The sequence below is a fragment of the Perognathus longimembris genome, chromosome 14 (genome assembly GCF_023159225.1).
Source record: "Perognathus longimembris pacificus isolate PPM17 chromosome 14, ASM2315922v1, whole genome shotgun sequence".
Taxonomy (NCBI): domain Eukaryota; kingdom Metazoa; phylum Chordata; class Mammalia; order Rodentia; family Heteromyidae; genus Perognathus; species Perognathus longimembris.
The window spans coordinates 46,138,322-46,164,590 of record NC_063174.1 but is presented as its reverse complement, the minus strand read 5'-3'; the positions used below and the strand labels follow the sequence as shown (position 1 = coordinate 46,164,590).

The 26,269-nt window shown below is 37.9% G+C and overlaps 1 pseudogene; it reads right to left on the bottom strand.

Moving 5' to 3' along the window:
* Positions 1-18,807: 18,807 nt before the first annotated feature.
* The window catches only part of LOC125363035, a 59,015-nt pseudogene continuing 51,553 nt past the window's right edge, over positions 18,808-26,269 (bottom strand).

Genomic DNA, 26,269 nt, shown 5'->3' with positions numbered 1-26,269 from the left:
GATTTACAGGAATTGAGGATAGCTTCTCTCGGCCTTTAGGAAAAGGTAAAGCAAGCATTGCAAAGGGAAAAGCAAGTCTCCAGGACAAGGACATAGAAGGTGACAAATTCTAGTGGCTGTCATTGTAGATCACTGAAGCTACACATGCCCAGAGCATGTGTAGGAACTTGGGGAAAGGTGCAGATATTCACTTGCTGAGTGGGAAAGACTTCAAAGGCAAGGGTCAATAAGATCCAGAAGCCAATCAGAGTGAAGGGGGCTGTCTAACATGGGAGAGGGACATATAAAGACCCAGAGCTCAGAGCACTCATGCTCTCCTCTCTCTCTCTCTCTCTTTCTCTCTCTCTCTCCTCTCTCTCCTCTCTCCTCTCTCTCTCCTCTCTCTCTCTCCCCTGTTCAAGGGGACTTCTGCCAATTTAGGCAGGTATTTTCCACTCCAAGAGGACAAGTGGTGCCAGGTGAGTCTGGGGCTACACAGTTTGTGCAGCTGCTCTATGAGATGGGTGAAATTCTAATCACAGGTGCCAGCATTCCCAACGCCTTCGCCTGTTTTCTCTGCCTGCATAAGGAGGCTGCCATTGCCTTGTGAGCTTGCAAAGGGAATGCTTGGCTTTCAGTGGAGCTTTACTTTTCCCACCCCCTGCTGTGGGCTTGGGGAGAGGCTGGGAGCTCATGGTAAGTGGACTCCCATTGGAAACATCCTTCATAGCTTGTTTGGCAGGTGCACTCTTGGTTCTATGTGAGACTAGAGGCTTTGGAGGTTTCTTTCCAGGGGAAAGAAAAGGCATGTTATGGTTCTAAGGAGGAATTTTTTCTAATGTATTCTTCTCTGGAAGTGTTGTCTTGTGAAGAGTGGAACATAGAAACATTACAGATGAAGAAACTCCAACTTCTAAAACTACTGTCTCCATTGTGACCCTTTTCTAATACCTGACGTGCTCCTGGCATTGATTGAATGGTAGACCAATCCTAGCAGAACAGTGCATGGAAATGCTGTTCAATGAGCAGCACTCACTCGGTTTCCATGCCCTCTGTGCAGAAATTTCTAGTGTTACCCTTTCTAAAGTGACTGGGAAGAGGAGTCAAACATCTTAAATGCCATTCTTTGCTACTCTGAAAGTGAATCCAATGGTTATTCTTCCATTAAAATTTGATCAAAATGGTCATTAATAGTTAATTGCCCAATAAAAGAATACTCCCATGTGTTTTGTGATCAAGTTGGGGATGCTTTAGTTTGGGTTGCTTCAAAATAAAGAATGGGGTGGGGGGATTGATAGACGATTTCAAAACTGCTTTAAGCCATATGTATTACTATTCACATCATAATGAAATTAATTAGGTGTATATCAAAAACAACTAGATTACTTGAATCATCTTGGAGGGCGGGGAGAGGGGATGGTTAGTAACTCAGTAAAGGAAAGATCGGCTTCTATCATGATCACTGTCTTGTTCAGGAAGAAGTTGGCAAGAACGTTGCTTGTGTGAATCCAGCTGGCTTTAGGGTGGGATCATAATGAGTGACTGGTATTCCACAATGGGAACTTGATGTCTCCCCAGCGTTCCTGAAACGTTCAGGCTGCTGGTAAACGTTGTCACTTAGGAAACAGGAGCCAGAGGAATGGCATGTGTGCCAAACCACATGTCAAGAGATGTAGGTTGTTGTAAAGATAGCTTTTATTTTCAAGAAGCGGATGGGTGTTTCTAAGAGTTCAATGTGTAATTAGTAATCTGTTATATTACTATAGTCTTATTTTCTGCTTTGATTCTATCAGCTCCTCTAAAAAGTACTGAGTCTTAAATACCATCTCCATATATGTTTTTTGGGGGGGTGGGAGGCAGCTTCTCATTGAATCTTTGCTTCATTAGTTCATCTGGAACTGCTTCCACAAGCCATTTTTAGAAGCAGCCTGGTCACAAATCTTCAAAGATTCTTATCCATGTTGTATGATTCAACATGTACACAAGTTTTTGTGTATTCATATTTATAGCCATTTTCATACATCCTTATATTCATGTGTACATATGCACACATCTATATACATAGTATCAATAGTGTTAGCTTTTGCATGCTTGTACACACAAATATACATTCATTGTAATCTTTTTCTATAAAGCTTTTCATTTCCCATACATTACCTTTCTCTGAACTTTATAATCATCCTGCACAGAGGTTATGTGACCTGCCCAGATTCACAGTTTCAGGGCCAGAACTAGCAATGAAGTTTCCTGATGCCTGCCCAAGACTTCTTTCCACTACAACAGCTGACAATAGTAACTGGGAAGGCCACGAGAAGTTGATTTGGCTTCTGTGAAGTTGAGAATGATAAGTACTGACTGAAATGTCAGCCGAGCAGTTGCTACAGGGCAGTGTTGTCTGTGACTAAGATGTGTTGGCGTCAGTAGCCATGTGTGAACACTTTGGTGTGTTCTCCCTCATTGTTTTGTCTTATATCACTTTTATCAATTGCCCATTTTTGACATGTAAATGAGCACATAGTTATTCATTACACTAATCATAAAAATACTGGCAAAGGTACCATATCACCAAAAAATCCAGGTCTACGATCTTGGAATATATTTTTCTCCAATTGATGAAGGAGTGGCAAAACAATGTAATATTCTATTTCCAGTACTACCATTAGTCAAAAATAAAAGTTATATGGGAACCAATGCTATGGTAGCAAAATCAACATCATTATTCTCAGATTAAAAAATTTTGACAACCTCTTTGGCCCCATCCCATTCCTTTATCCATGGTGATATCCCATTCCTAAATTCACGGTTATATCCAGTAGCAAAAATAAGTAACAAAGATAAGATGTAGGAGAGGTTGATTCTTTTAAGAAATGAGGAAATATGTATATGTTTGTAAGTAAATCATATAAGATAGATGATAGATAAATGTATAGGATATTAATCAATCCATTTGAGGATGGAAAAGAATATGATAGGTTGATTGGTTTAACAGGAGTAGGAAAGATGTTAACTGCATATTATTTCAATTCGCATATAGAACTTATTGAATATACTAAAACACAAACAAGTTATCACTATTAGCTATACTTTTTCATGATTAGAAATAGTGTCTCTGTTGAATATATGGTATTATTAATTTCTCTGTATCCCAGGCATTGGCATTTATAGAGTCAACCAACTATGGGTTGTGTTCTGTTTGGTGTGTGTGTGCGCGCGCGTGCGCGTGTGCTTGCACACTCGCGTGCACGCGCACACTCGTACTGAGGCTTGATTTCATGGCCTCTATCTCTCACTTGACTTTTTCTCTCAAGGCTATGACATTCATCAACTTGAGCTACTGCTTACACAGTTGGGATTTCAGGTGTTTGCCACTACTTGTATGTAGCCTCAGAATTGGTGTTCGTGAGTGTTTTCAATTAGTAGCACATCTGTAAGGATCCTCTTATCTAGATTTCAGTTCCTCCTGTCTTCCTGAGTTGGTGGCACTTGCCACTCCACTGAGCCAGGATGAAAACTAGCTTCATGGGAGACATAGCCACCTCTTCACATTTATTGTTGTGCAATGGCAGTACCTATTTGTGTTTCTTCTCCTAGGCTTGGACCCCCTTGCCAGTGGTATTTACTCCTGGTTTATATGACATGTCTCTGTTTTATAGTTTCCACTCTAATTATTCCATCCTAGTTCCATTTAAAGATTTCTTTCCTGATGTCCTATGAGGGTTTTGCACTCTTGTTTGCTTTTTCGCTCATGGCTGGTGCTTTCTTCTTGGAGCCATGCCTCTGGACCAGCATTTGGCTAGTTTATTGGCGACAGGAGTCTCAGATTTTTTTTTTTTTTTGCCTGTGCTGACTTCAAACCATGATGAATCCTTTTTTCTATTTTAGCCTTGTGAGTACTCCTAGCACTACAACAGTCCTTCTGCTCATTCGACCAGTATTTAAGAAGGGCATAACCTATGTCAGGCACCATAAAGACACTGGAGATTCAGAGAACAAGTGGATAGGGTGTCTTTTCCTGTAGAGTTTCTTATTTTAGTGGGAAAATGGACAACCGGAAGTAAATAAATTAATGTTTATAAGTCAGAGTGTTAGTATGCTATAAAAAACACATGGAATAGAAAGCTGGGTTTAGGGACACAAGCTATTTTGTTGATAAGATGATTAAGGCTTCTGAGATAATTGCTTTCGGTGGGAAATAGACTGGAAAAGAGTAGTTCAGTCAGAGGGAGCAAAAAGTAGGGAGACCTTTTAGTAGATAGTTGTATAAGGAAGAGCGTATAAGACAGCAGCGTGGCTGTCCACCTAGCTAAAGAGGGTAAGATTGGTCAGAGTTCCTGTAGTGTGGGCAGGATATCATCTCAGTACTTTTAATTTTATTTTGAAGGGTCATTGGAGACCCCCAGATAGTATTAAGTCATTGAATCATATGATTCAACATATCACATTGGCTGTATGCCAGGTGCAATAATAGAAGCACGGAATTCTTATTTTGTGATTATTGCTGTTGTTCAGTGCAAGTAAAAATAACCCCAGATGGCTTACACAGAGATGTTGATCACTTCACACATATGGAACTCAGTAGAGGATGTAGCTAGGACTACATCCTAGCTATGGAAATGGTTTCAACAATTCAGCAATTTCCTCAAGAGGTGACCTCTACATTGGGGTGTGGCTCAAGTGGTAGAGCGCCTGCTAGTAAGAGTGAGGTCCCGAGTTCATTCCCTAGTACCACACAGGCACCAATGAAAAAGATGATCTCTGCCATTCACTGATTTTTATCTTATCCTCTGGCATGACAGCAGTTATAGCTTTAACCATAACATCTCTGAACAATCATGTCCACAGGAAGAAGAGAAATGCTTCTGTTGCCTGAACCCATCACTGACAGTAATATGAAGTTATAATTATTTGCTTGGACTAATCAGTTGGAGATAGAATTAAATAATGGTTCCTGCTGCTAAGAGTCCAGAAAGAAACATCAAATCCCTAGCCTAATGTGTGCTATACAGAAGGACTTCAAACCCAAACCAACCAACCCGAAACAAACATATTTTTGTACACTTCAGGAAAGATTTTCTGTTTCCCATATAGGGTCATTCTGCCCATAACATAACTCAGAGAAATTCAAACAACATTTCACATATGTTTACAGAGACAGTGAATATTTGAGTATCTTTTACCTGAGAGGCCAAATTCTAGAAAGTTTATATATGAGAAAGTTTTTTTTGTACTTCACAACTAGCCTAGAACACTTAAGTATTAGTATTTCAAAACCTACTATATTGAATAAAAAGTTCAGCCTAATTAAGTTGATGAAGGTCATATAACAACTTTTCCTATTTTTCAATGCTCTTATACATTCTATCATTTTGAGAATACAGGTAAAAAATATACTTACAGAACAAGCTAAATCTGTATGCTTGACCCATTTAATAAAAGGATTTTGAATATATACCTGACTTCAGTCTTGATATCCAGACCTCATTTTTTTAACTTCCAATGCTCATAGGCACAAATAAAGAGGGCAGGAGATAAACTACAGACTAAAGGCATCAACTCTTTTGTTTGACAACTTTCTTGGAATAAAGACAGTGCCTCATTATTTTTAAAGTCCTTTGATGGAAGGAAGATGCTGTTACAAGGATATTGGAGTGCTCATGTGTTGGAGGGGGGTATCATAAAAGATAAAAATAAACAAAATTATAAGACTCTTCACTTTGAAGGCAAGTTATTCCATTCAGTGTGGAGTTTCTGTCTTTGTATTTTTAACCTTTGCCTTGATGTGTGTTTTGCACTCGTATTGACCAAACCATAGCTGCTGAGATGTGAAATTAAGTAATTTAAAGATTTACTTTGGATTCCCAGGATATGCTCCAAGGCCTCCTGTGATGGGCTTTAGGACATAGAATGACCTCAAGCTGGGGAAAGGTGGGAAAACGATCACAGTAACAATGAATGTTGCACAGTGGCTAGATAGCCAGCAAATGATGTTTGAAATTTTTTTCAAAAAATCATACTTTTTATAAAATCTGATCATAAGGCAGGAAACTTAATTATAATAACCACACTTATTATACAATGGAAACTCTCTAAGTTGTTCAACATGTTCTCATCGATGGAAGATTAAATTCACTGATTTTTTTTTCTTTTTCTTTTTCTAAACTAACTTTGGATCAATGTGTGGAACCAAAACTAAATATAAAATCTTTGGGAAAGTGTTGTTACATCCAGATTTTAATTTGCCCATGGTAATGAAGGGAAAAGGATATGGTTAGCTCTTGATTGTCTACTTGTAAAGAATGGTGTGTTGTTGTACCAAACAAGATAGTCTTACCAGGGCTGTGACTGAGCTGTCATTTGCATAATCAGGAGTGAAGTGGAGTCTTAGAATATAATCTCCCAAATAAGAAATTGTGTCTGTGTTCTCATAAAAAAGTCAACACTGACCCAATACTTTCTCAGCATGTTTCTATCCTCTGGCAGAGTGCCTGTTAAGGGAAGTGATGAGAAAGGCATCTGGGAAAGTGAGCAGAAAGAGGACCAAGGAATCTGGGTTAAATTCCAAACTGAATAATCACCTGCATCCTACACAGGAGAATTAACAAGGCTGTATGGAAGGTTCCATGATTCCTTCGTGCCCATAGTTGTGAGCAGTACGGAAGTTTGGCAGGAGAACCCTACAAATACTATGGATGAAGATGCTCACTATAATTTAAGATTATGTAGCTCTACTTGCCCTGCCTACATCTTCCGGGTCATGTCTACAACTTTGAGAACCAAATAATTATTCCTTGGAATGGTGGGTGTGCATGAGGATGGACTGGGGAATTCACAGGCACAGCCTCGGGGCCCCAGGTCCAGTGGCTCATATCCCCTGCTACTCTGTGCCTATGTCCTTCTTGTGATTTCTTTTTTATCTTGATCATTTTTTTGCTGTTCCACGTGGGTGTAGCATGAATTCCTCAGCAAAGACTTTACAGGCTTGCTTCCTAAGGGAGCACAAATTATTTCACTCCTTTTAGAACACCTGCAGATCGGCTATTCATATACTAATTTAATTAATATACCAATATTTCATATAAGGAAGGAGAACTCAGAGTTTAGATGAGTTACCCAAAGTTCCACTAAGTGTCAGGAGCACTAAGCCCTATTTGGTATAGTACTGAAGTCCATGCATTTTCTACTCTAATATAATACCTCTCAAAATTATATAAAGGGAAAAATAAGTACCAGCAGGTCAGCCACATCCTTGTCTCCCTGTGGAGTTGTGATTTATAGGTAGAAAGCAGGCAGTATTGCCTGAGTGAAAGGAAGAAACTTAAGTAGTAAACTATTGGTTTCTAGCTGTTTTCTTTTTAATACTTCACTAGTTTCCACAGATTCAGAAAGTGGTTGTGATGAGCTTGGTGGTAGGGTAGAGGGAAGGAGAGCCTGTTTTGGTAGAGAAGTTCAAGACATGATGCTTAACACTGGCTCGGGTACTGTTGGCTTAGTGGATTGAGTTCTTGGAGTGGTCATTGTTGCTTTGGTCTTCCTCCTTGGTCTCACCATCTGTGAACAGATGTAACCCCTAAACCCATCCAGGCCCAGGAGATGTTCTAGGAATAAAGAGCTATCAACACTATAAATGCTCCCAGGGCTTTGGACAAAAGGCCTTGTGGGTAAGAGCAATGTTAAAAGTCAAGTTTACAAGCTAGTTCACACACAACAATTACTTGATTTATAGCCCACTAAGCTTTAAACATCACAAAGAGGCAATGAAGAAAAAGAAATGATTATAATATGCACTCTCAGACCTCCATAGATCCTGATTGCACACTCAGAATTACATTCTTTGAAAATCAGTCTGCCTTTCTAATGTAAGACATGAAGACATGTCTAATCTTTAAACCTCAAAACTAAGAGAGTTGCATATAAGCTCTTGAAAATTTGAAAACAAAGTTTTGTAAATAGAGTCAAATGCTTTATGCATAATGCCACATTATTAAACAAAATTTTCTTGTAATCCACACATCTAGAAATTGCTGTTTGATGTTAAACTGTGCTAGTTGCTTCTCAAATACTGTAATTTACCCTTACAATTCACAACTGTTTGAGTTATTATCATTTCTGTTTTACAAATAAAAAATGTCGGTGGACGGAAGTTAAATAATTTGCTAACATTTACTCAGGAGGTAGCATCATCTGAAGTCAAATGTGAAGATTGTCTGAAATGTTTATCATATACTTCCAAATTAATTAAAAAGTTAGTGATATCTTGAAGTTCCTTTCAAGTCCTTGGTTCTAATTACTTTAAAAATAATTTTATCATGATATAAAAATTGAAGCAAATATATGTCACTACAATATTAACTTCTAAGATATGGCCATTTTATCATAAGCTTATTTAAGAACTGTTTCCATAGGTATGCACATAATCCTAATACTCACTTTATTCTTTTACCAGACAATGGATACCAAACTATATTAAAGACATATCAAAGCATGTTTTAGTTAGACTGGCCCATTTCCCTTCTCTTTTAGTTGTCAGAGGGATAGGCTGCCCATCACAGTGGGAATATGAGTTACTTTCTCTTACACAATAGGAACACTGTGTTTATGAACCATTGGAGACGTGGTGAATGATATTTATTACTATTTCTAGTAAATACAATGGTGAAAAGTACTTCAAAGAAAAGGGACAAAAATGTTAAAGTAAATGTGCATAATGTTAATGTTTTTTACTTTGAGTTAAGCTCTGGGAAATGAAATTGAATCAGATCTGTGGGCCATGCTGGAAGCATCCAGGTGTAGGCTGAGAATGACAGGGCACCCTGGGAAACAGGCGGCACAGCCCGGCTGTGGGATGCCAAGAGCAGAGGGAACGTGGCGCACGTGGAGGAGACTGGTCACGTGGCCTACGACACAGACATTTCACACTTTTAACCCCAAAGCAAAAATATAGGTTTAATCAGATTTGTGTGATACAACTCCAGTTTTGATAAAGTGACTCCAAATACATTGGGAGAATGCGTTAAAGGAGAAAATATGCAAGGCAGCCATTTTAATAATGCTGTGGAACTGTGATAAAGGCTTAAAGTAATGAAAATAAAGATGGAGTTCGGAGCCATGTCTATGACGAGTATGGAAGGTGAAAACAGCTGTGGGTTTGCAGGGACTGTGATTGATCCTCTTACGGTTAAGGTTGTAGACTTAGAAAAGAAGACAGTAACCTGGATGAATTAGGTAGGCTCTATCTCATCACACATGTTCTTAAAAGAGGAAATGATTCCTCATCTGGATTAAGGAACAAGATGTTAACTTCTTAGAAATATGTATAATTTTATTGTTATTATGAAGTTGTTGTACAGAGAGGTTACCATTTCATATGTGAGATAATTAGTACATTTCTTCTTTTGGACAATGTCACCCCTCTCTTTATTTTCCCCTTTCTCATCCTTGCCCACATATTACATGGATCATTTTCCATATAGTGTATACTGAGTAGCATGATTGCATTTGTTTGCCCTTCTTCCCTCCCTGTCTGGGCCCAGATGTGAACTCCTCACAAAAGGGCAGTGAGATGCTTTGCTAGCTTTGAAGATGGGTGAGAATATGCCAGACAGTTTCCCTGCAGTGACTTGAAAACTTTACTGCCAATGGACAGCATGAACACATAAGCTGTGATTGGATTTCTACTTTAGATTTGCCTGTTATGAATGCAGCTCCACAGTATATGGTCTTTTGTGATTAGCTTCTTTCACATAGCGTAATGCTTTGGAGAGGCAATCATGTTGTAGTGTTCCTTCTCACTGATGAGTAACATTCTGGTGTATGGATGACCACCGTTTGCTTATTCACTCCTCAGTAGATAGGCTTTTTGGATATTTTAAATGATGTTGCTATGATCATCCATGTCTAAGTTTTTGGGGTTTTTTTTTGTGTGTGTTTTTCTTTTTGTCAGTCGTGGGGCTTGAACTCAAGGCCTGGGCACTGTCCCAAACACTTTTGCTCAAGGCTATCATTCTACCACTTTGAGCCATGGCTCCACTTCTGTTTTTTGAGTGGTTAATTAGAGATAAGAGTCTCATAGACTGTTCTTCCTGGGCTGGCTTGGACCCATGACCCTCAGGTCTAAGCCTCCTGAGTAGCTAGGATTACAGGCGTGAGGCACCAGTGTCTGGCCTGTGTACAAGTTTTTGTGTGAACATGAGGTAGGTACCTAGGAATGACATTTCTAGATGGTCTAGCTATGCTGTGTTTCACATTTTCAAAATGTGGACTCTGTGTGTATGTGCATGTGCTGGTACCAGAGCTCTTGTTCTCTCCCTTGACTTTTTCACTGAGTACTGAGCACTGAGCACCATCACTTGAGCCACAATTCCAGTCCACAGACATTTAACATTTTGTGGAATTGCTAGGTAATTTTCCAATGCTACAGCACAATTTAGCATTTCTACTAGCAAGGTGTCAGGACTCCAGTTCCTGTACAACCTCCTCAACGCGTTAATGTTTTATTTTTTTTAATCACCTTCCCCCATCATAAGTGTAAAGTTGTTATATCATTGTGATTCTGCTGTGCATGTGTTTGTGCATGATGATGCAAAGCATATTTTTCTGCATATTTGATTTTTGTGAACTTTATTTAGAGATTTAGCCAGATCCTTAATCCAGTTTAACTTTGGGTTAATTACCTTTTAATTGTTGAGAGATGAATGCTATCTTTTTTATACATTCTTAATAAAAAAAAAGTTCTTTGTCAGATTTATTTGATTTGAAAAATCTATCCTTTGGGATGTTATTTCCCTTTTTTTGATGTACCTTTTGAAGCCCAAATTGATTTTTATAAACTCTAATTGATCAAGTTTTTCTTTTAATTTTTATGTATTCAGGTCAGTAACTAATAACTCAATTGCCTCACTCAAAGTAACAGGAAATTTTTCCTGAGTTCTTTAAAAAGTATAACTTTTAAAAAAAAAAACCTTGAGCCTGTTTTGACACTGTTGTTATCTAGTTGACATTTAGGTCCCGGATCCATCTGGAATTAATTCTTACATGTGATGCGAGGAAAGATTCAACTACATTCATTTTCTTTTTTTTTTTTTTTTTTTTTTGCCAGTCCTGGGCCTTGGACTCAGGGCCTGAGCACTGTCCCTGGCTTCTTCCCGCTCAAGGCTAGCACTCTGCCACTTGAGCCACAGCGCCGCTTCTGGCCGTTTTCTGTATATGTGGTGCTGGGGAATCGAACCTAGGGCCTCGTGTATCCGAGGCAGGCACTCTTGCCACTAGGCTATATCCCCAGCCCCAACTACATTCATTTTCATGTGGACAGTCAGTTACCCCAGAGGCAGTTGTTATGAGGATATCCTCATATTGGAAGATCTTGGGACCTAAATTATTTCTGCGTTCTTTGTTCCATTTCATTTATCTATTCAGCCATTTTTGTACTAATATTGCACTATCTTGATTGCTGTCGATCTTTTTAAAGAGTTTAATATGGGAAGGGTGATCCTTCACTTTCCAGTTTTAGAAATGTAAACGCAAGATTGTAATCTCACCTCTTCATATACATTTTTGTGTCAGCTTATCAATTTCTGCACATAAATCAGCCTGGATTTTGTTCATCTGTACATTAATTTTGGACAGATTTTTAGCAATAATCAATCTTCTAAACATGAATTATCTATTTAGGTCTTCTTTAATTTTTTGTAATAATGATTTTATAGCTGCACATTTTGTGCTTTTGGAGGGGTAAGTGTACTCTTAGGGGTTTTAAAATATAACTTCGGTTAGAGCATGAACAGCAAGAATTCTTGAACACAGAATGCCCTGTTTTGTTTTGTTTTCCCCAATGTTCAGCAAGTCAAACCATTCCTTTTCTCCTGAGGAGAAAAAAAGAGGGATGGGGAGAAAAGGAATGTAATGAAAATTGAAGTCTTGTTTTTATATAGTTCTCTCTTGGGAGGAGAAGTTCCTTTTAGGCAACATGACCAGAGGGAAATAAAGATTGTCCCGATTAGAAAGAACCGTAATAGTTGTTTGGACATGGCTGTTAAGGGAAAAGCAAGTGTTAGAATTAATTTCCCAGTTTCCTGTGTAAGCAACTGGATATGTGATGATTTTAGATAAAGAACACTTAGATGAAGAACTACTTTTGGTGAACTAGAATGAAATTGTTTGGGCAAGTTAGATTTTAAATGTCTCTGAAATGTGCAAATAAAGTTGAATATGCAGTTCAACGTATAGTTATGGGCTTCATAGAAATCTTGCAGTAAAGTTAATTTGGTCAATTGGCATATTGCTGGTAAATAAAAAACAGCTGGAACCATCTAGGTTTGTGGTTTGACATGAGAAGAGAGCCTAGATATTTGGGGAAAGTTCATTTACTAGGCAGATAGAACAGGTTGAGTCAGAGGATTTAAGACAAATAGACATGTAAATAGTAGTAAGAAACCAGAAGATTTGTTTCCTGCAGTCAAGAACTGAAAATGTGTCAGGCAGGAAGGTATGTATGTGGCTATTATAAAAAGTCAGTTGAGCACAACTAGACCCACTCAGTTTGCTAATATGGCTGTCATTAATGATCTTAAAGTTGTTTCGGGATTGACGATAGGCCAAGGACTACTTTCTGGGACTCTAATGAAACACAGAGGACAAGAATAAAAATAGTGATTGTTATTTGTTTTGTGTATGTGCCAGTCCTGGGGCTTGAACTAGGTGCTCACTCTGAGCAGCTTTTGCTCTCTGCTGGTGCTGGACCACTTGAGCCACCGTGCCACTTCTGGCTTTTTCTGAGTTGTTTATTGGAGTTAAGAGTCTCATGGACTTTCCTGCTGGGTCTAGCTTCAAACTGGGATCCTCAGATCTCAGCCTCCCGAGTAGCTTGGAGTACAGCTGTGAGCCATGGGTGGCCAGCTCTGATGGTGAATTTTAAAAATATAGGAAAGCCAGCAATGCAGAAACTAGAACCGAAGGACATTTTCTTTTCTTTTTTAAAACAAGTCAAACTTGATATGTGTCAAGAGCAACAGCAAGATTTCCAGGATCTGCAATCATCTGAATAAAATTGTGAAACATCCAGCACATTGTATTAAAAAAATAATGGGGGAGAGTAAAATACCAGAAAACAATTAAGTTCTGTTACTGTGGTGGTACTTGGCTCTATGTTCTTATTACTTCCTCAGATCATCTGGAAAGAAAACATCATGGAAGACAGTTCAGACAAATCACAGCCAGTGCTAGGTGTCATGAAGCAGATACGAGGTAACTTTGCAATTGCAGAGGGATACTGAGGACCATCCTGGGTCTCCAGTACTGCAGGAAGCAATTTTAAAAGGCACAACTCGACACTTGATTCTACTTTGACAGCAGAGGGCCCAAAGGATGGTAAATACAACTATGTGAAGACATGCACTTTGTCACGTACAGTTTGCTTTCGTTAGTGGCAGCTTAACTCTTCCTCTCTTCATGAACATCTGCTAAAAAAAAAAAATTAAGCCACCAGAAAAATTGCATACTGCTATCTTTTTGCTATGTGTGTGTGTGAATACACGCCTATATGTAAATATACATACAAATACATATATGTATATATTCATACATACACATATATAAATTTGAATTTTTGAAAACTGGCTGTGCAAGACACTGTCCCACTTTACCACATTGAGTGGGCATGATTCAGAAATTAGTAGCCAGAGTGGTCTAGAAATATTAAACTTAGTTCTTTTTCCATCTGCCTAGGGGAGTTACACTTTATGGCATATTTCAGGTCTTATCTACATGGGTTTGACAATAGAAATGAATAAAGTATTCTCTAAATTAAAAAAATAAAAAATTAAAACTTGAAGAGGTCTAACTCTTGATAGCAAGGCGGCCACAGAGATGAACGGCTGAAGATGACATTGCGAGATGGGGCTGGAACCCTGGTTGCATTTTTAGAGGGTAGGATTGCTACAGGAGTACTGGTGCCGGAGTTATCTTCACAAATAGAACTTTATTGCACATACAGTGGGACTGCTCTTTAGGAAGTGTTGCAAAGGCTTCAGTTGTCTAAGTGAAATAGGAGAAGGATACAGTCATTAACTAAAGAGTAATAAGCAGTTGAGAAAGGGAAGAAACAGAATCAAGCATATTTCTTATGGTGAATAGAAAAGTGATTCAGTAAGAGACTTGCAGAGCTGGGTACCAGTGGCTCATACCTGTAATCCTAGCTACTCAGGAGGCTGAGATCTAAGAATCAGGGTTCAAAGCCAACCTGGGCAGGAAAGTCCAAGAGACTTATCTCCATTTAACCACCAGAAAACCAGAAGTGGCTCCGTGGCTCAAAGTGGCAGAGTGCTAGCCTTGAGTTGAAGAGATCAGGGACGGTGCCCAGGCCCAGAGTTCAAGCCCTACCACCAACCTAAACCAACCAAACTAAAAGAGTCACTTTCAGGTGGCATCAAGGGTTCTATGTTTCTCAAAGGAGACCCAGAACAACAAACCTGATGTAAAGAGAAAATGGGTCTAGACTCCAGTCCTTTCCAACACTTCTTTCTATGAAGAGGCTGAAATAAAAATAATCAAAATGTAATTATTGGAGGAGCTGATGGAGTGTCAACAGTCAAATGCTATTTTCATTTTCCCCCAAGGTTAGGTCGTGGTTCCAGGTCTGTTTTGCCCCACCCGTATCCAAGGACAACTTTATAGAACAAGCATGCCTACCTCTCCCAGCTGCTGGGTGCTAACAGCTTGCAGTATTCTCTTACAGTCATATGACTGGTGACTACAATTCAGAATAAGACTCCAGACAGGAACTTGTGCCATCAAATTAGAAAAGGTCATTGTACTGACCCTGAACTGGAATGGGAGTAAAGGACAGATGCAATTGGCAAGGCTCATTTTGTCTGATGGTGTACAAGGACATGTGGCTAGCTGGTGGCCCCAGCTCATCGAAGACAAGAGCCTACAACCTTCCGTTGTGATCAGATGAATGAACCTAGTAGCGCTTACACTACAAATTACAATGGGGTTAATTGAATATTCAAGAGCAAGCTTTCCCTAGTCATAAAGAATTCCAGACTGCCATAGGCAGCCTCCCTCTATTTGTGTGTGTGTCTTGGCAACCTCATAGTTCCACTGTGGAGCATGTGACTGTGGGAACATTGATCACATTATGTCCTGAGGAAAAGAAAAGAAATGAGAGTTGAATGAACTAACCAAAGTAAAGAAGGAAATGCTGATCAAGGAGTCAGATCGCAGCTTCCTGGATAATACCCATGTGGTAAACACATTGTCAGTGGATTAAAGCCTTAAGTGTGATTCTCTTTGGATGTGTTTTAAGGAAAATTAGTACTTGCTTTGATACATGGTCAGGAAATAAGCATAGTAATAGAGCCTGTGTCCACACTTGTGATGGAAAATCAGAGTGCGTTTAATATTTATTTCCCATACTTCTTAAGTATCCAGTATGTTAGAAGAAATGTAAGCTAATATTTGGTGGTTAGGTTTCGAAAAATTTTACCTCTGAGAAAATGACTCAGGGTGAATGGTTGAATTATTATTGCTTGGTAACAATCACAATCACAATAATAATAATAATTATACCTACTATTTATTATTTACTTTGTTTTGGGCATTCTCTTAAGTATTCTGCATGCATTCTGCAACTAAGGCACACAAGCCGGTACTGGGAGACCATACTGTTATTTTATGGAACGTAGTTGAGAGAGATCAATTTAATCAGCAAGGAGACAGCATTATTATGTAGCAGGGCCAGAATTCATATCAAGGCATATTTACTGGGATATTTGTCTGTAGTCTCCTGCTATATTCTGCCATTTAGTAGTAGGTAGGCTCTGATCTTTCTGTCATCATGACTCAGTTTCCTCTCCATGAAGTAAGAATGAGTCATGAAAAACAAAAACAAAACATCTATAAAGAATAATGAATAGAGTTGATGTTACTGGGATTTAAGGATTGAATGGGAATAGAATTGAGGCCCAGAGAAACACTCGAGCAAGTATATAAGTATATTTAAGCTACAATTTTGTAATCATATACTTAATACAACTAAATAATCAAAGTTTATAAAAATGTACAGCACTCAGGCCTTTGATAAGAGTGGGATTCATGAAAACCCCATCATCCTCAGGGGAATAGCAACGTCAGTACTACTCATGAAGGTCAATTGGTATGAGGCTTTATTGTATCATTTTTTCAGCAGATTGCCATTTCAAACCTCACCTGGGCATACTACCACCAACAAAAGAACTATACGTACCTGCTAGGGTATAGCCGAGTTTGAAAATAATTGTATCTAGCTAGACAGGGACTAGGATTACAGGAACTCCTGTAATCCTAATTACTCAGGAGGCTGAGATCTGACGACCATGATTCAAAGCCAGCCCATACAGGAAAATCCATGAGACTCTTTCTTCCAATCAGCAACCCAAGAGCCAGAAGCGGAGTTGTGGCTCAAGTGGTAGGATCGCCAGGCTTGAGTGAAAAAGCTACTTACCTTTATTAGCCTGCTGAGATTTTTGATGAACTGCACCGAATGAGTATATCAACTTGGGAGGAAAAGATATCTTTGTGGCATTGAATTTCCTGGACCATAACTATGGCATATTGATAAAAATATGTTATCTTTATATCTGTAAACAATTTTACATTTTACTGTATACAGATATAGTTCATTTCTAAGCATTTTAAAATTAGATTACTATTAGAATGACTTTTTAGATTTTTTTCTTCTTTCTTCCTTTATTTCTTTTTTCTTTTTTTTTTTTTTTTTGCCAGTTTTAGGGCTTGAACTCAGGGCCTGGCACTGTTCCTGAGCCTCTTTGTGATCAAGGCCAGCACTCTACCACGTGAGCCACACTGCTGACTTTTTCTGAGTAGTTTAAAGAGTCTCACGGACTTTTCTGCCTGGGCTGGCTTTGAACTGTGATCCTTAGATCATAGCCTCCCGAGTAGCTAGGATTACAGATGTTGAGCCACCAGTGACTGATTTTCTTTGATTTTTAAAAAGATTATTTATAATGAGCCATAGCACAATATTGGGTGTATCTATACCTCCTGTCTCAACTGTAATACTTGCTTTCTGTCTCTTGCTGTTTTGTCTAAGTTCTCAAAAACAATGATGAATAGAAATGGTGAACAATATTTTCTCTCTCCCTTTCTTTCTTTTGTTTGTTCTCTCTCTGTCTCTGTCTCTCTGTGTCTGTCTGTCTGTCTGTCTCTGTCTCTCTCTGTCTCTGTCTCTCCAATTACCAGGATTTGAACATAGGGCCTTGCCTGTTTGGCTTGCTTAACTCAGATCACTTTCTATCACTTGATCTATGTTTCCAGCCCTGCGGGTTATTTTGTTTGTTTGCCAGTCCTGGGGCTTGAACTCAGGGCCTGTGCACTGTCCCTGGCTTTTTTTTGCTCAAGGCTAGCACTCTACCTCTTGAACCACATTGCCACTTCTGGCTTTTTCTGTGTATGTGGTACTGAGGAATCGAACCCAGGGCTTCATGCATGCTAGGCAAGCACTGTACCAGTAGGCCACATTCCCACCCCCCCTGCTGGTTATTTTTTATTTACTTATTTATTATTTAATTTTTTTGTAATGGTGATGTATAGAGGGGTGAAACTTATATAAGGCAAGCAATGAGTACATTTCTCTTTGAACAGTGTCACCCCATTTCTCATTTTCTCCCAGTTTTTTTTCCTGACCCTCTCCCCACCCCAAGTTGTATAGTTCATTTCCAACATAGTGTCGAGTTTCACTGCTGACTTGGTACTGAGTTTTTTTTGGAGATGGAGTCTTGTGAACTTTTCTGTCTTAACTAGATGCAGACCATCATCCTCAGATCTCAGCTCTTGAGGAGCTTGGATTAAGGTTATGTGCACTGATGCCTTCCTCTTTACTCTTATTTCTAGTTGGAAACAATGACTTCATTACTTCACCAATAATTGAGATTTCTTTGGTGGTTAAGATACAAAACTGTCAATAATGCAGTTTTTAAAAAACAATTATGGAACTATTAACTTTCTGTGGTCATTAGTCAGTTTTGCAAAGTTCCATTTTCCTAGAGTTTGTTTTCAAGTTTATTGGAAGGAAGTTGGTTGCAATATTCTTTTATTGCCTTGGAAATACTTGTAGCTTTCTTAGTTATGGCCTTATTTTATTCTTCATATGTTTATGAATGCATTCTCCTTTTTCTCTGAAAAACTGCTACTATTTTACCACTCTTACAAGTCTTTATAGGAAGCCAACTTTTTATTTGTAGTGTCTTTCTGACTTTATGTGTTATAAATGTGTACCAATATTTTCTATTTTCTAGTACTGTGGATAAACTCACTGTACTAAGTGAAGTCTAACTCCTTTATTTGTTCATTAAACTTACTCTTTTTACTCTTACTCTAAGATACTGGCTGGCCTAACATTTTTTTTGCCTTTATTTTGTTTTCCTTCATAGCTGAAGCATTTCTACCACCATCAATTATGCTATCATTTGTGCTATTATTATTTATATTTCAATAAAAACAACAGTGTTCTCTCTTAACCCAACTTCTTATGGCTGCTGCCCTATTTCTCCTTTTTCCCTTGCAAGAGAAAAAAACAAACCAAGAGGTCTAAGTGTTGCCTACAATTCCTTTTGGATAAAGCTTCAAGAATATTTTACAGCAGTTGCAAATCTAGAAGGGTCTAACCACAGACAAACTTAACCTCCCTTCTTCAATCAAGGAGCTCTTGCTTTATGTGTGGAAATAGCAGCAAGAAGCTAGGCGGGTGCATTGTGTCAACTCCTGTCTGGTTGTACCGGACTTGAATTCTTTATTATAGAGACCATTCACAGTTTAGTATGCTATCTATGTATTTCATTCATTGCCACTGCGAATGGTAGCTGCAGGGACAACATGATGGTTACCAGATTCTTCCATTAGGGGCCACACATCTGTATTGTCTTTGCTAGTTAGGGACGGACATGTTAGATAGCACGTAGGACTATTGGATCCACCTGGAAGTCAGAACGCTCACGTCACTCACTCTCAAGCCTGACTGTGTAGAGGAATACAACCAGGGGACTTTCCGGATCCTGAATCTCTTCTCACCAGTGCAAGGCGAATGTCCTTTGAGCTCTTTTAATGAATGTATTGGTGGTTGAAGGTGCTGGTAGGGTGAGAATTCAGGTCACCTCAGGTGATGATAAATCTACTCCAACATGTTTGCCTTCCTACTCTCTTTGAATCTCTCTGCATTTTACTAGAGATGTTCTAGTAGCTCTGTCTCATTAAGTGCATGCAGGTGATCACTGAGTCTAGTGTTACTCAACAAAACTCAACTTTTACAACCACTCACAATAGACACATTAAACGCAGAGACACTAAGTGCTTCAGCATCAGTGAATCTAGCCATTTCCACAACTCTCCTGCAAGCTTCTTTATTTGCAATCCTTAGACTCCATTCACAGAGTTTCCCGTTAGCTCTCCATAAGATTTCAAAACTCAAGTTTTCAAAACTTAAGTTTGTACTTGGTTGAATTCATCCCACCTCACAATCTTGTTTTTACCTTTGTTACGGTAATACCAAAGGACTGCAGCTTCAGTCGACTTTTTGTCAACCTCCATCACAGGTGCTAAACCAGTACATAATTAATCCACCTCTCATTGGCAAGTAGTAGCTTCACTCAGGTGAGCTCAAGAAATGATCAGATAACCCTCAGATCTTCTGTGTCACAGGTCTATTCAGAATATATCAACAATAAAATGCATTTCAGATTTTGGAAGAGAAATTACTTAAGAATTATTACTTTTAGGGCTGGCAATATGGCTTAGTGTCAAGAGTGCTCGCCTTGTATACATGAAGCCCTGGGTTCCATTCCCCAGCACCCACATATGTAGAAAATGGCCAGAAGTGGCACTGTGGCTCAAGTGGCAGAATGCTAGCCTTGAGCAAAAAGAAGCCAGGGACAGTGCTCAGGCCCTGAGTCCAAGGCCCAAGACTGGCACAAAAAAAAAAAGAAAGAATTATTACATTTAAATCCATTATTTACATACTATATCTGTAGCATATAATATGTCTCTAGAGGCTGGGGAAACTCAGATTAAGATGCCAGCAGATTTGGTTCCTGATGAAGACTCGTTTCCTGGCTTGTTGACAGCTATACTGACTCTCCCTCCCAATTATCACCAGTTAGAAAAATGAACTCCATTTTCTCTCCTTTCTCATGGAAGGACACTGCTTCCATCAATGAAGGGGGCATTCTCATGACAATGTCTCATCCCAATTCCCTCCCAAGGGGCCCACTTCCAAATCTCATCTCATGAAATACATGTTACAGCTTCAACACAATTTTTGGAGCCACATAAACATTGAGTCCACAGTTACACACACACACCTCACACACAATTACAATGTGTCGTCAATGTTGAGCATCACTGCACAAAAGCAATTGTTCTCTAGTGTGGATCAGAATCACCTGAAGAACTTAACAAGCATACTGGTGGCTGCTATTGAAGAGTTTCTGTTTCTAAATCTTAGGTGAGGCTCTAGGATTTGAATTTTTAGATAGACCCAGGACGATGAGCATGGTAGTGGATTAGCAACTTTGAGAAATACTGCTTTATGACTTGTGGACTTCTGCTGTACATATGGTGCAGAAGATTATCTTATGTTCAAGGAGAGATTGTGTAAAGGTCTGACATCAAGAACACAGTGAACTAGAAATAAGGATTTAATCGCCAAGAGCATGTTTATAGCTATCGTCTGTATTGGAGAATCAACTTTTTTTTTCTAAATTCAAAAAAATAATCAGACAAAACAAAAACAAAAGTAAGGAGAAAGGAACTCTCAGAAAGGCTTTTGAAGCAAAACAAAGCTAACAAGAGAAAAGCCAATGTAAGGACGAACATAAAATGTACCAGAAATATTAGGAAGGACTAATAATGTCCACTATTTTGTAAAATTATAACAGTAGATCTAGGTGACTTCTGTATTTCCTAGACCACAGCGAGAATACAGAGCATGAAAGGAAGAATTTTTACTTTTAAAGTCACAGATGACATTCCAGTGCAAGATGAAAGAAACATGACACTTGAAGTCTAGGTTTCCTTTGATAAATTTTCTTTGAAAACTGGGGCCCAGGTTAAGGTAGTTCCAGTATGTAATGCCAATTCTATTGAAAGGCTGACTTGTTTTAGTTTTTTTTAAAATAAAGCTAAATGTTCAGTTATTATAGATACCTACTGTGACCTGTGGTTTAAATGAACAATTTAGAGTAATGGGAAAAAGAAGAAATGATGAATATAATTGTTATCCAACCAGGGATTCATATTCTTTTCATCAGAATTAGGCTAAAACTAGTATGAAAGTATAAATTATATACTTAAATAATATCTTATCAATTAGGTATTCAAACATTATATTGCTTTATTTTCTTTCAAATTAAATGTGACCACCCAAATTTAAATAAGGCAGAATGGTGGTAAGTTCCCTCTGTTATTGGGATGACTTCCCCATTGTAAGAAGCAAGTAGGGAATCTTTAATCAAGTTGGCTTTTCTTGGATGTGGACATCACTCTGGTTACTATTAATTGGTTCACAATCCTTTAAAGTCCAGGGGACTTACAGTTGCACTTTCCCATGCGACTCTCAGGACTTGAGGGTCTTAACAAAGTTTGGATGACCAAGTGTAGTCAACTTGCCCATCATGAAGGCATGGCAAAAACCTCTGTCTCTGCACTCCAGATTTGAAGTTTCACCTTCTGCTTGAGTCCTTCGCTACAGGCAATGCCCCAAAGAAGTAGATGATAGTCATAATCTCATTGTAATACAAATGGACTACCAGGTTTTCCAAAGATAGAAGACTCATGTGTCCTAATCAGTAATTATAAACAGACAGAAGGATTGATCTAACTATACCGCTGCCCACTTAAAAAAAAAAAAAGTAGCATTTCAAGTGCATAGACACTGCTTCCCCCACTCCTTACACTTGGACAATCACAGAAGCAGCCAGTTCCTTTAACCTATGAGCACACAGTATGTATTTTTTTTTTTTTTTGGTCTGAAAGACAGCTCTGGAACATGGGAGACTATATGAATCTAAATGAAAAGAGAAAAACATGTGTATTAATAGTCAAAAGTGAAGCTGTATTTCTGGCTTCCAGCAGGAGATTTAAATAGAAGGCAGGTCATTTTTAGAGATTTCCCAATAAAACCTGGGTACAGAGTTCTCTTAGAAGAGGCTGGGTATAACAAAAACCCTGGAAATTACATATAAACACACACATACAAAGGTTGGCAAAAGAAAAAAAGCAGGCTTAGGGCTTAGAACTCTAGAAAGGAGAGAGTAAGGTATTCTTTGTGTTGTTTTTTAGCATTGTATGGCACAGATTTGAAGCTAGAAAGTAAAAAGTTAGAAATAACAATGGACCCAAACTAAAAAGGCCCAAATACATGCCTCCTCTCTAACCACAGCTCTAGGTGAAGGGAAGCCTAGCAAGAGAGAACATTTGTAAGCAATCATCACTCTTTTTCAGCTACATCTGAGTTCAAATTGTGATTTTTTTACATCTCCTCATGCTGGCATAAACTCAGTGGGAGAAGCTAGACTTGAACCCTTATAAAGCTGGAAGGAAGCAACCTAACATCCTTGCTGAGATGGTTTTTGTAGGAGGTTGGAACCTTCCTCTTTGCCTTCCATCTCTGCTGGTAATGGTGATCGTGTGGGCAACACTGTAGCTGAGAGTAGTGAGCTGCCAGTACAAAAAACAAAAACAAAAACAAACAAAAAAAACCACCCGAAAGCTAGTGAAAACAAAACATTTAAATAATAAGAGCCAGACAATTATAAAATGAAAATGTCTAGATTTGTATCTTAAGTCACCCGTCATACCAAGAACTAGGAAGATTTCAAATTGAATTTTAACAAGTGTGTATTTATGTTGGTATGACAGATTTTCTATTAGATATGATAAAATGCTCCAGTGAGCAATTATAGACATGCTTGAAACAAAATGAACGTAAGTCTTAGGAAAGAAATAAAAAGTCTCAGCAAAAAAAAAAAAAAAAGTGAATGGTATAAAGAAGAAACAAAAGGGAATTTTAGAGTAAACAACACAGTAGCACAGAAATAAAATGTTTTTGGATAGATTCGACTGCAGAATGAAGAAGAGGACAGGGAAAGAAACAGTGGCGTGGAAGATAAACGAGGACCTACCCAATAGGAATAAGAAATAAAGGAGGCAAGAAACAAAAAGAAAAAATCAGGGATTTGTGCATACACGGGGGGTGGGGGGGGTGGTAAGGTACTACGTTTAAAGATCTAACATTTAATTATTTAAAGTCCTAAACCGAAAAAGAAAAGAAGGGAAAGCCACTCTCAAACATAAAAAGTATCCCCAAAAATGATAACTAAGAATCTCACAGTATTTGTTAGAAAGTCACAAGACTTAAGAAGCTAAGAGACCTTTAAAAAAAGAAAAAGCTTTTATTTCAAAGCAGATCTTAATTCAATTCTGTATACTAATTATAAACAACAAATCTCGACAAAAGCAAGCAAGAAATGAAACCTACTGTGGTAGAAAAAGAACTTAAAAGGTAGTGAATTTCCCATTAGAAACCAGGAAAGCCAGAAAAAAAAAAAAAAAAAACCCCAACACACTACTGTCCAAATGCTGAAAGAAAAGTGTCAATTCTTAAGCCATACATCCTAACTAAATAGTCCTTGTCAAATGCAGGAAAATGAAACAACTAAAAAGTTCTTCAAACAGAGAGGAAATGATGGAAGAGACCTTGAGCACCAGGAAGAGAGAAAGAACATCATAAGTAAAGCTGCATACATAAATTAAGTTTTTTAAAAGACTATTTGTAAGTTGAGTTTGATGACTGAAACAAATATTATAGCCATGTCTAATATGAGTCTACATAAATATAAAAGAAATATTTATGATAACTATAAGTAGTTGAGCATAAAATGAAAAACAGGAAATATGTTAGGGTTCTACACCTCCCTTGAACTGGTAAAATAACAACTCTAAGAAGATGGTGGAAAGTTATTTGTAATGCAACACACATAGCCACTACTAAAAATACCAAATAAGGAGATACAGTAGATAAAAATTACAGATAAAACTGATTTATAAAATCTGTTTAAAAATACAGGAAGACAGCAAGGCGCTCTCTGATGGGTCATGACTAACTATTCAGGAGGTTGAGATCTAGGGATCAGGATTCAAAGCCAGCCCAGGCAGAAAAATCCATGAGACTTTTAGCTCCAGTAAACTACTCAGAAAAAGCTGGAAGTGGTGCTGTGGTTCAAGTGGTAGAGTGCTAGCCTTGAGCACAGAGAGGGTTAAGGACAGCACCCAGGCCCTGAATTCAAGCCCCAGGACTGGCAAAACAACAACAACAACAACAAAAACACCCAAACACAAAACAAACAAAAATCAGAAAGGCAACAAAAAGGGAATACAAATAAAAGATGCAACAGCAGAAAAAAATAAAATGATAGATGTACAATATTATCTCTTTTTCTCTTTTTCTGTTTGTGTTTTGGGTTTTACAACTAAGAAATAAATTCATAATCTAAGTTTCTGAAGACGCATATCCATGACTCCTACAAGTTTTGAATTGGAGCTTTTATATATCTTCTCAGGCATATATAATCTTCCTAAATTTTCAATTAATTTTGAATGAACTTTTGTATATTATATAAAACTTAGAGTTCTAACTCTTCACACTCTTGTTGAAAAATCAGCTGACCATAAATAACAGAACTAATTTCAAGATTCTTAGTTCTATTCCACCTGTTAGTATGTCTGTCAAATACTCCACTATCTTGATTTTATAAATTTTGAAATTTGGAAGCATGAATCCTTCAGTTTTGTTTTACTTTTTACAGTTTTTTTAATCTTTTGGATGTTCTTTATACTTTCCCATGAATTATGGAATCAGTTTTTCCTTTTTTGCAAATAAGTCTGCTGGTATTTGATAGGGATTATGGTGAATTTTACAGCAATATGAATGTTACATTGTAACAATGTTAAGTATTCTGATCCATGAGTATGGGATTTTTTCTATTACTTAGATCTTTTATTTCAATATTTTGTGACTTTTCTCAGAGTAGGTTTTAAACTTGTTTTGTTACATTTTTCTTTGATTATTTTGATGCTGATTTAGATTGAAATTATTTTCTTAAATTCACTTCTCATTTGTTCTGTTTACAGGATAAAATACAATGAATGTTCACATTTTGAGGCTGTAGCTACAACCTTAACTGAATGCATTGGTTAATTCTAATAGGAGATTCTTAGATTTTTTTTTCCTATGTGTAATATATGTGTTATCTGCAAATAAACATAGTTTTACTTCTTCCTTTCCAAGCTGGATGTTATTTTTTTTCTTTCCAAAGTACCCTAGCCAGTATCCCTAGTACAAAATGATAAGCATAGATACTCTGCCTCTTTTCTGATGTTCTCCATTAAATATAATGCTAATTATGTGTTTTATGCAGAGGTGTGTGTGTGTGTGTGTGTGTGTGTGTGTGTGTGTGTGTGTGTGTGTGTAGCAAGAGATTCATAGGAACATAGGAAATTTACTAATTCAAAGCCTGCCAATTTCTCCCAATATATCACAGATATTTCTCCATGCTAGGAAATACTCTTTTCCTAATGACTACATGTCATTCTGTTGTGTATGACCATCTTTTAAAATTAATTTGTCCTTTCTGTATGGTTTATAAAGAATTGTTCTATGAACTCATGTAATTACACCCATGATTGTTTCTTTTGGAATAATATCCAGGAAATAACATATTTGGGTAAAAAAATCATGCATTATACAATAGTTTTTTTCTAATTCAATTGAATATTTCTTTACTTTTCATTTCCCTAACTGAATTATCTGCTTCTTTAGGGTAGAACCTAAATTTTATTTTGAAGTGTCTTCTGTAGGACCTAGCTCATAGCCATTCACCTGCAGATGCTTAGATAAAACAAGTGAATGACTGTTCCATTGCAATCAATCAATCATCTATCTATCTATCTATCTATCTATCTATCTATCTATCTATCTATCTATCTATTTATTATTTTGGTGTAGTCCAAGGGCTTGACCTCAGGGCCTGGGCATTGTCCCTGAGCTTTTTTTGCTCAAGGTTAGTTCTCTACCCCTTGAACCACAGTTCTACTTCTGGCTTTGGGGTGGTTTTTGTGGTTAATTGGAGATAAGAATCTCATGGACTTTCCTGTCTGGGCTGGCTTTGAACCTTGGTCCTCAGATCTCAGTCTCATGAGTTGCTAGGATTACAGATGTGAGCCATTAGTGTTCAAGGTCAAATTA